The 10,131-nt window shown below is 43.8% G+C and overlaps 1 pseudogene; it reads right to left on the bottom strand.

The window, feature by feature from the left end:
* Positions 1-6,946: 6,946 nt before the first annotated feature.
* On the bottom strand, positions 6,947-7,767 carry LOC142451193 (COP9 signalosome complex subunit 8 pseudogene; annotated as a pseudogene).
* Positions 7,768-10,131: the final 2,364 nt, after the last annotated feature.

Consider the following 10,131-nt stretch of genomic DNA (forward strand, 5'->3'; position numbering starts at 1 on the left):
AGCTATCATGGCCACTCCAGATAAAATAACACATATATTAAGATCTTATGTGGATAAGTATTAAATGTATGCATACACCTTCTATGATTCCATATGCTGAGAAAGAGAACCCATGTGCTAAATGACATCGGTGGCCATCTCTGACCTCCTCTTCATTGCCATGAGACAGGGGTCAGACATGGCTCCTTAGCCTATCTTGCTTTACCTACTCTGATTCCAACCATTCCTCCCAAGGCTCTCTATTTCTAAGAAGGGTTTGATAATTTGTTGAAATGGCCACACACAGCTCACAGACAATACTCACAATTACCTGGATTTACTAGAGAAGTTAATAGGTTACCACAAGCCAGGATCAGTAAACAGTTACAAACACCTCTCCTCAGTCAGCACCCAAGTTTCTTAGCCTCTCAGACACATGGTCCTTTGGCCTCTACTCTCCTGGATCAAGGAGCTGGCCTGTCACTGTCTCACAGTCCCATAGTCTTGATGCTGCTTCTCCTGTTCTGTCCAGGAGTCTCCGTGCCACACTCTCTGTTGCCTCTGGTCTAGGCATAACACTTAAGAGATCTGGACCATATTCTGGGGGTCTTAACCTATCTCTCTTTCTCTGCTATTGCCTAAAAAATAGCTCATTCTTATAACCAGGAAGGTGGTAACAAAAAGTGACCAATTCTTCCTATTCATGTTACGCATGCCCTGTTTGTATAGTCCTACCCAATTACTTGGTGGGAGCTAGAAAAAATTGGGTAGAAGAGATCTATTAAGAAATTTCACACAAATAGACACCCACCAACCCTGATGCACCAAGATGTGACTACAACATACTGGCATGTACCAGGGAACCAATAGAGAGGTCTGCGGGGCCGGCCCCAATCCCCACTATGTGGGCACCCCTCCTCCCACCACCAACCCTCAGAAGAATGCACTTCAGAGCACAGCACTGGGGCTACAGCTTGGGGAAAGGGTGCATTGGATTAGAGCACACGGGAGAAACACACAGCAATAGAGATGGAGGACATGACATCCTGACCCACCAAGCCTCAAGGATGATGTTTCTGCTTGGAGTAGACAATGCACCAGGAGGACCATAGGGCTGACCCCACCACGGGACATGGCATCCCTCACTGAACCATGACATTGCAGTGGGCAACACTGAAGACACAGTGCGTGAATCGTGCACAGTTGGGCCCCATCACACTGGGGTGAGCCACAGAGGGCATGCAGAGCAGCAGGGGGAGCAGAGTGATGAAACTCCCGGGGAATACCAAAAATAGACTTGGAAGACAGAATGTGGCACCCCATCAGACTCAACTGGAAAACACTCATAAAGGCCAACAAACAGACCTTGACCTATTTGTAGGCTTTCCCATTTTTGTCAGTGGCTTTCTTTTTGTTATTGTTATTTTATTCTTGTTTCTGCTGTTGTTATTGTTTTGTTGGTTTGGACTTCCTTTGTTGTTTTAGGTGGCTTTGCCTGGTTCTTTGACTTATCAATGTATCTGCATGTCTGTATAGATAAGATAGGCAGGATAAATAATTCAGAAATGAAAAGAATGGTACCAATGGTTCCAGGGGGATATGGGAAAAGGGGAGGTGGAAGAAAGGGTGGGGGTGGGGGGGCCAACCCAGGGACAAGGGAACAACAAGTGAACTAAAATCATGGAAGGAAGGTCGTAGGATGCCTAGTGGGGCTCAATCAAGGGTAATGTAGCAGCGAGGAATTGCTAAACCTGAATGAAGGCCGAACATGATGGTGGGACAAGAGGGAAGGAAAAAAGAAATAGAGGAAAGAACCAGGACATTCAGAGGCCTAAATACAGGCATGGACATATATAAATATATATAATGAGAGGGGAATAGAGCTATGTACTCATAGCTATATGTTAAGAATTAAGGTTGCAGACATTGGGCCTCAAATCAAGTACTCCCTTAACACAAGAACAATTTGTTTTAACAATCCAGGATTCTGTGATGCTCACCTTCCAGACATGATCGTTGAAGACAAAATGGGTGCATAAGCAAATGTGGTGAAAAAAGCTGATGGTGCCCAGCTATCAATAGATATAGCATCTGGGGTCTTAAAGGCTTGAAGATAAACAAGCAGCCACCTTGCTGAGAAGCAACAAAGCCCTCATGGAAGAAGCACACCAGCCTGTGTGATCACGAGATGTTGATGGGATCAGGTATCAGGCATATAAGACCCAGAATAAAACCATACCTAAGGTGAATTGTGCAAGGGGGGCATGGAGTGGAGACACAATGCCCATCTGTAGACAAATGGACATTCCCTTACAGGGGAGTCACAGGAAAGAAATGAGCCAGGCAAGTTGCAGTCCAGGACCGATGAAACACACGACTTTCCTCTAGCTCTTTGGTGCTTCCTTTCCCCACTATCATGACCTCAATTCTACCTTACAAATTGAATTAGACAAGAGCATGCACACTGCTACAGATAAGAGCCTGCAACACAGGGAATTCCGATAGATAAACCTCTCAGGGCCAACAAGGAGAGTAGAGATACCAGGAAGATTAGGGGAGGGTGAGGGGAGAAAGGGGGATTGGGTCACAGGGATCAACCTAGAACCCTCTCCCAGAGGGACGAAAAATGAAAAAGTGGTGAGGGGTTACAGAGGACAACGTAAGATATAGAAAGAATAATCTATAACTTATCAAGGGTGTGTGAGGGAGGGTGGGCAAAGGAGGGAGGGTGAAGAAATGGGGAGCTGTTATCAGGGGCTCAAGTGGGAAGAGAAGGCTTTGAAAATTATGATGGTGGCATATGTGCAAATGTGCTTGACATATTGGAAGAATGTATGGATTTTGATGAGAGATGTAAGAGAGCCCCCAATAAAAGTATTTTTAAAAGAAAAGAAATTTCACCCCATCACAATTATTAAGGCAAACACTGTCGTTTTCCCTGAGTTTTAGGAATATAAATTATAATAGTTTTCTTATCTGTTTCTTTATAATGTCCATATGTTCTTTAATGTACACTAATATAGTTCCCTAAGCAATGAGATTGAGAACCTGTCCAGTGTCCATGAAGCAGATCTCACTCCCTTTAAGGGTACATCTTAAAAACCACTTCAACAAGAGAGACCTCACCTCAACTGTGGTCAGTTTTTCCAGATCCAGGGGGGGAGGAAGAAGATTATTCATTTGCTGCCATATGAAATGTGCTCAGGTCTCTCCAATCAGTCCAACAGACACTTCAACCAGAGTGATAAGGAAATCTCACTGAAATTCCTGTCAAGATGGTGGGGAGGGGGACATGCATGTCTCAGAGAAATCAATCACATCTCTGTTGACTGTGAAAAGGAAAGGAGGAGCCTGCCATCGGGGAAAAATCCTTAACAATATTTATGTACAGCACAAGGGACGAATATACAGGTGCTAGGTTTCTAATTGGACATTTTTTACCTAGTTTCTACCCAGCCCTTGATGAACCAGGTCCTGTGCTGTATACTACTGAGACTTTAGACTCTGTTCTTTCAAGGCACACCACATTCATCATAGGCCGCAGCAGGATTTGATGTGGAAATGCCGCTAAGTGAACTGAGCTGTACCTCAAAACTCAGCTGTGGCCATTGAATTTAAGGTAGAAACTCGCTAACGTGAGAAGAAGCAGATGACTGGTAGCCAAGGGCAGCGAGCTGGCGATGTTGGATTGTGGTTCCAATCTTTTTACTTGAGAATGTCCAATGAATGGTGGTGTATAACTACCACATCCTACTTTGATGGCCTCCATGCTTCATTATGACCTGTATTGTTGATCTGGTGGGTGTGGCCCTGCTGCTGTGAATGAACATTGTTGCAACATTTGCTCTATCACCAACCCCGTTGTTTGTATAAATAGTATCCAGTCACTTGAGAATTTAATCTGTGGGCAGATGGGTTTGGGGTCTCTGCCCTGACCACCCTGTTCTCAATAATATGGTTTTTTGTTTGTTTGGGGACTTCTGATGCCTGTTACCCGTTCCCAGTGACTCCTCATGATCGCACAAGCTGGTGTGCTTCTTCCATGTGGGCTTTTTGCTTCTCTGCTAGATGATGGTTGCTTGTTTATCTTCAAGCCTTTAAGATCCCAGATGCTATATCTTTAGATAACCGGGCACCATCTTCTTTCTTTACCATATTTGTTTATGCGCCCATTTTGTCTTCAGCGATTGTGCCGGGAGGAAGAAAGAGCATCACAGAATGCCAGGTTGTTGGCATAAAGTGTTATTGCATTGAGGGAGGGCATGAGCAGAAGCCCGAAGTCCAATACCTCAGTGTATTTCATATATATATATATATATATATACACATACATAAACACACACACACACACAGGCCAATACCTCTATTTTTATGAACTAATCAACAATTGGATCCCCTCACAGAGGGGTCACAAGGAAGTGATGAGTCAACCAGGGTGCAGTAAAGCACTGATGAAACACATGTTCCTTGTGGCTTCCTCGCCCCCCACTATCATGACCTCAGTGCTGCCTTTCACTGTGGGCTAGACTGGAACATGTGCACAGGTAGAGATAAGAGCTCACAACACACAGAATCCAGAAACAGGATTGGGACTAGTGATACCAGAAGGGTAGAGAGAAAGTGGAGGGAGGAGGGGAAAAGGGGGGAAACAATTTTGATAATTGACTCATAACCATAGCCCCACCCCCTTCCAGGGGAATGAACAAGAGAAACTGGGGGAGAAGGGAGACAGCAGTCTAAGATATGAAAATAATCATTTATAATTTATCAAGAGGTTATGGGGGCACGGAGAGGAGTTGATATTGAGGGCTCAATAGAAAGTAAATGTCCAGAAAATAATGATGGCAACATATGTACAAATATGTTTGATACAATTGATTTATAGATTGTTATAAGAACTGTAAGAGACCCCAATAAAGTGATATTTTAATTTAAAAATGTTTAATCTGCACAAGTCATCAATTCATGTATTGACATTCACCTCCAGCCTACATTTGTATAACTTCCTTTTCTCAGTAGTGATTTAAGTTATTTACAACTGGCTAAGCTAATGACACTATGAATATACTGGAGTTACTTATTGGGCTGCTAACCGCAAGGTCAGCAGTTGGAAACCACCAGCCAGCTCCCAGGGGAAGGATGAGACGTTCTACTCTTGTGAAGTTTTGCAAGCTTGGAGACTCACAGGGGAAGTTCTACCCTGTCCTATAGGGTCTCTATGAGTCAGCATTGACTTAATGCCAATGGAAGTGATGCACTATGGGGGTGCTTTACAATGTTCTCTAATACAAAATGGCAATGATGTTTCTAAGGTGAACCAGAGACATACATAAACCATATATTCCTGAAAAGATTTTGGGCTTGCACTTAATTCTAGCCCAATCTAAGAGCAATTAGCTCTTATAACATAGTCCTGCTTGGTGCTCATCCTCATGAAGAGATTACTGAACATAGAGGTGTTGCAGCCAAATGTGGCGAAGAAACCAGATGGTGCCCAGATTTCATTTAAAAAATGGCATCTGGAGTTTTAAAAGTTTATTTTCAAACAAGCAGCCATCTAGACAGGCATCAACTAAGACAACATGGAAGGAGCACATCAACCATGCGGTCCAATACAATCCAAATCCCAAGTAGAGAATGGTATTACATCTTAAATTGTGAACACTTGGTTTGAGGAAGGCTATGGATGAAAGTAGACATCCCAAATCCATTTGCAGGGCCCACACAGAGATTTAGCTTTTGGTGAATCTTCTGCGGTGACAGTTGAGGTGTGTGAATAGGCCTGTTACCACACATGGAATATTGGAAAGTCAATTGTGGCAAACAGGTCAAAATCTTATCTTGAGACTCATTTTAAAGTTGTTTCAGTTAAAAAGATAAGTGGAGGGGAAATAGCTGTGGATTAAGCCCCTGTTGAATGCCCTCTGGCCATGAAGCAGGGATGGGAATTGCCCTGCTGATATGCAGAACACACTGGAAAGTGGATTTTTGCAGAAACGGGTAGGTGAAAATTTAGCACCCTATCGTTTGATCTTCCTTCTGATCCATTTAAATTTATTTTAGATTTTAATGTTTTCTGCTTTCCTTTCGAGTGAGGTGGTTATCTGATTTACTTTATAATTCCTTTTACTGTTTGGGGGTTGGGTTCGTTTTTCGTGTTTTGCTATATATGAACGCCAGGATAGGTAAATCTATGGAGACTGTAACTGGATAATAATTCCTTGGGATTTGACGGGAGATGAGGGAGAAATGGGAGGCAATAACAGTGAGTAGGCGAGCTCATAATGAGGAGCACAAGAATGAAGAACGTGCCCTAACGCCGATTGTAGTGATGCGCGCACAGGTCTTCTCGGTGGAGTCCAACTAGCTATTTGTATCAGGTGTGAATCATATGCCAATACAACGATTGGGAACACAAAGCATCTTATTTTAAATATCATTTCCAAATATCGGATCATTCAGAGGACTAATTTCATTACTTAAAGTGAAAGTCTAATTTCCAGTTGCTAATAATACCTATTTTTAATGCTTTCATTTGTTTGAAAAACTCTCCCACAAAATTCTTTTTTTTTTTTTTGGTGTCCACACGTTTATTGAATGATGTAGAATCGATGCACGGAGTGGGCGTGAATCTACAGGTACAAAGGACACGTCCTCACAGGCGGGCCAGACTCGCAGTGAGACTCTGCGAGGTGGGGGGTGGGCAGCATCCTGCAGGCAGCTTGTCCTTGGAAGGTCTTCCTGGCACTGTGCCCCCTTGCTGCTCTCTGACTGCAGGGAGGTGTCACCAGGGAGCGCTGCTCAGGGCCCATCTGCATCTGTTCCACAGTCACCTCACAAGGGGTCCAGGGTGCAGCCTCTTCCTCAGTGGCCCGTGTCCCACGCGGGGTCTCAGGTGGGAGGGAACGCGCGTTCTCCAAAGGTGGTGAGTCTCCCCAGTCCTGGGCGTGTCACCCCCCCCCCCGAAGGTGCCCGTGCTGCCCAGTGAGCACTGAGGCCCTCACACGAGGGGAAGGGTCCCACGGAGGACTGGCTGGTGGTCGGGTCAGGTCAGGCGGAGGGCACAGGGGAAGGCCCTTCTTTCTAAGCTGGTGGTGTCAACTGCCTGCTCAGTGAGGGGCTGGGCCCTGCCCCCAGGGCACCTGCTGAGCAAGCACACAGATGGGCAGACAGACGCCCTGGCAGCTCTCAGCCTGTCAGCAGACAGGGCCAGGCTCAGTTTTCCAGGAAGGCCACGTAGTCCGTCAGCCGGGCTAACTGCTGCTCGTTGGGGACCGGTGGGACAGGTGTTGGCGCTGTCAGGGGGCTAAACCTGCTGGAGGGGGCGTCCAGGACTCCTGCAACAGGCTTCTTGGGCATGACCATCCTGGTGGTGGAGTCGGCCTGCCAGCCCTGCTCCAGCACACCTCTCAGCGCGTCCATGATGGGCTGCACAGCCTCTGACCACTGGTGGGCGCTGATGGTGGTGTAGATCCCCAGGAAGTCACGCTGCCAGATTCTCTGGCCGACCGACCAGATGCCCCCCAGCTCCGCGTTGGAAGATTTGATAGTAGGCGGAATTCTTTTCCAAAGATACCTTGCATTATTCATGTCGTTGTGCAGCAGGTACAGGGCCAGGAGCTGCCTGTACACCGGGGCAGTGGCGATACCTCCAGGAGCCTCGAGCTCCTGGTTCTCGCACTGGTCCAGCAACTTTTTGAAACTGAAGGTGCTTTCCGCCATCACCGTCACTGGCATCTTCCCCGCCCGTCTTGCCGCCGCACCTTCCAGCAAGCCAGACCCCAGACTGTCCCTGCCCCACAAAATTCTTACACCAAATTAAGTCTTAAAGTTCCCCCATGCTCTGTGTGAGCACCCAGAATGTTCAGCGCCTGCTAATAGCTTGAAGAAATCACTACACCTCTAGTTCACTTTCAAAAGAATATGTCTAACTTTGAGGTCTATCTTTATATACAGATCAAAAAGACTACTTGCATTAAGTAAATCTGCTGCACAAGAACTCTAGAGTATTGAAGAGCAAGGATATTACTTTGAGGGCTAAAGTGCATCTGACCTGAGCCATGCTTTTTTCAGTTATTTGCACGCATAAGTTGAATATTGAATAAAGAAGGCCAAAGAAGAATTGATACATTTGAACTGTGGGGTCAAAGAAGAACATGGAAAGTGCCACGGGCTGTTAAAGGGCATGACGATCTGTGATGGAGCAAATGTGGCCACGGTGCTCCTCGGAGGCAAGGATGGCGAGACTTCATCTTACATACTGGGGACACGTTGTTAGCAGAGATCATTTCCTGGATAAGGAGGTGGATGGACATGATGGTTGCAATGATGGGCTAGAGCCTAAGGACACTTGTAAGGGCGCAGGAATGGGCAGTATTTCATTCTGATGTGAGTAAGGTAGCTATGGGTTGGAACCGACTCAATGGCACCCAACAACAATGGCAACAAGTATGCCAGGAAGGAAATGAAGACCTCAGTCCTACAGCGAAGAGAAACTCAGAGTAGTCTCAGTAGTGCATTAGCCACTGAACTTCTAGATAGGAATACGGACCCAGGACACCTTGATGTTCACCTTGTAAGATCCTAAGCAGACATGCTGTGCACCTCACCCAGGGAAATTGTGAGATAATAAATAGATGCTGTTTATAGCTCATAAAATTGCTTTCATTTGTATGGCATCAGTGGAAGACTAATACCGTGTGTTTAATTACTTTTATTTTCTGTAATTGCTGCTAAACGTACATTTATTTGAGGGTTTTAGACTGTCCTAACATCAAGTTACCTTCTATATCTTCTTCTTAATTCTGATCATTCATTTATAGAGTCTCTGGGATTCTCAATGAACATAATCAGGTGCTGTATTTTTCTTTATTCTAAATCTTTATACCCTTAAAAACACTGAATTTGCTAAAACCATAAATAATAATGTAAAATAGGAGTGATATTAGTGAACATCTTGCCTTGTTCCCTTCTCAAAGTGAATACTTTCAACACATTACCATAAACTATGACATTTGTTTTAGTTTAATTGATTAATTATTAGTTTTAGAGGGCCAAGGTACTTATTATCAAATGCAGAAAGGTTCTTTCTGGGTGTTATTTTCAATTATTGTAGTAAATTATTTCCAGAATTTTCATTTTAAAAAATAATGTCCTGATTTTAGCCCAAATTCTAATAATTCATACTTTTCTCTTTTTGTGCATGTTTTAAATGTTATCTTTACTGTAATTTATATTATTATATTTAATTGTAACTTTATATTTGAATATATTAAGAAATACTTTCTTTAGATAATATTTGAAAACACCTACTGTGTCTGTATCTATGATTGTATTTTCTAGAGACCTTTTTGCTTGTTATTTTTATTATTTTTATATTTTCTTACCTACGCGTGTGTCCTGTTAATTTTTTGCTGTTGTGAAAGGCTAAATTTTGTCTATGAAAAATTGTAGTTGAAATGTTCTGATAGCTGGAATAATGGCATATTGCAGTGGAAAGGGCTTAAATTTGCTTCTGGAAAATTGTCAGTCACTATCAATCTGGCATCATGTCCTGCCAATTCAGCAATTGAAAGAATTAGAAAATTGAGCTTTTCTTCTTAAAATGCCAATCGATTCCTAGCGTGAATGAATAGTTCTCAACCTGGAAATATTTGCCTAAGAAAATATCTTTTGTGTCCCTACTGGAAATGAGGCATGTTCTACTGACATCCAGAGGATCATTATACATACTGCTAAAAACCTTATGATGCACAAAACAGCCCCTGACAACAAAATAATGACTCCAAAGATCCATAGTTTGGAAATCGAGAAACTCCATCTTGACATATAGTATATTGGTGAAGCTATCATATAATTGCATGTTGATCATATCACTTTCAACCCCCTTACATGAGGATTTAAATTACCCTAGCTTCTACTGGTTCCATGGCGTCTACTCTGATTCATAGTGACACCAAGTGTTACAAAGTTGAACTGCTCTATAAAGATTTCTTGACTATTGTCTTCATTGACGCTTCAGCAGGTTGATTGAGTCCAAACACTGCCTTTTAGCTCAGCGCCAAGCTTCTTGTGCCATCAGAGACCTCTTGTAGCCACTCAGACTGCCCAAAGGCCAGCTTAGCTTTCCAGTTTCCCCATCTCTCTTTGAAT

This window comes from Tenrec ecaudatus, chromosome 6, assembly GCF_050624435.1.
Source record: "Tenrec ecaudatus isolate mTenEca1 chromosome 6, mTenEca1.hap1, whole genome shotgun sequence".
In the NCBI taxonomy this organism is placed as follows: domain Eukaryota; kingdom Metazoa; phylum Chordata; class Mammalia; order Afrosoricida; family Tenrecidae; genus Tenrec; species Tenrec ecaudatus.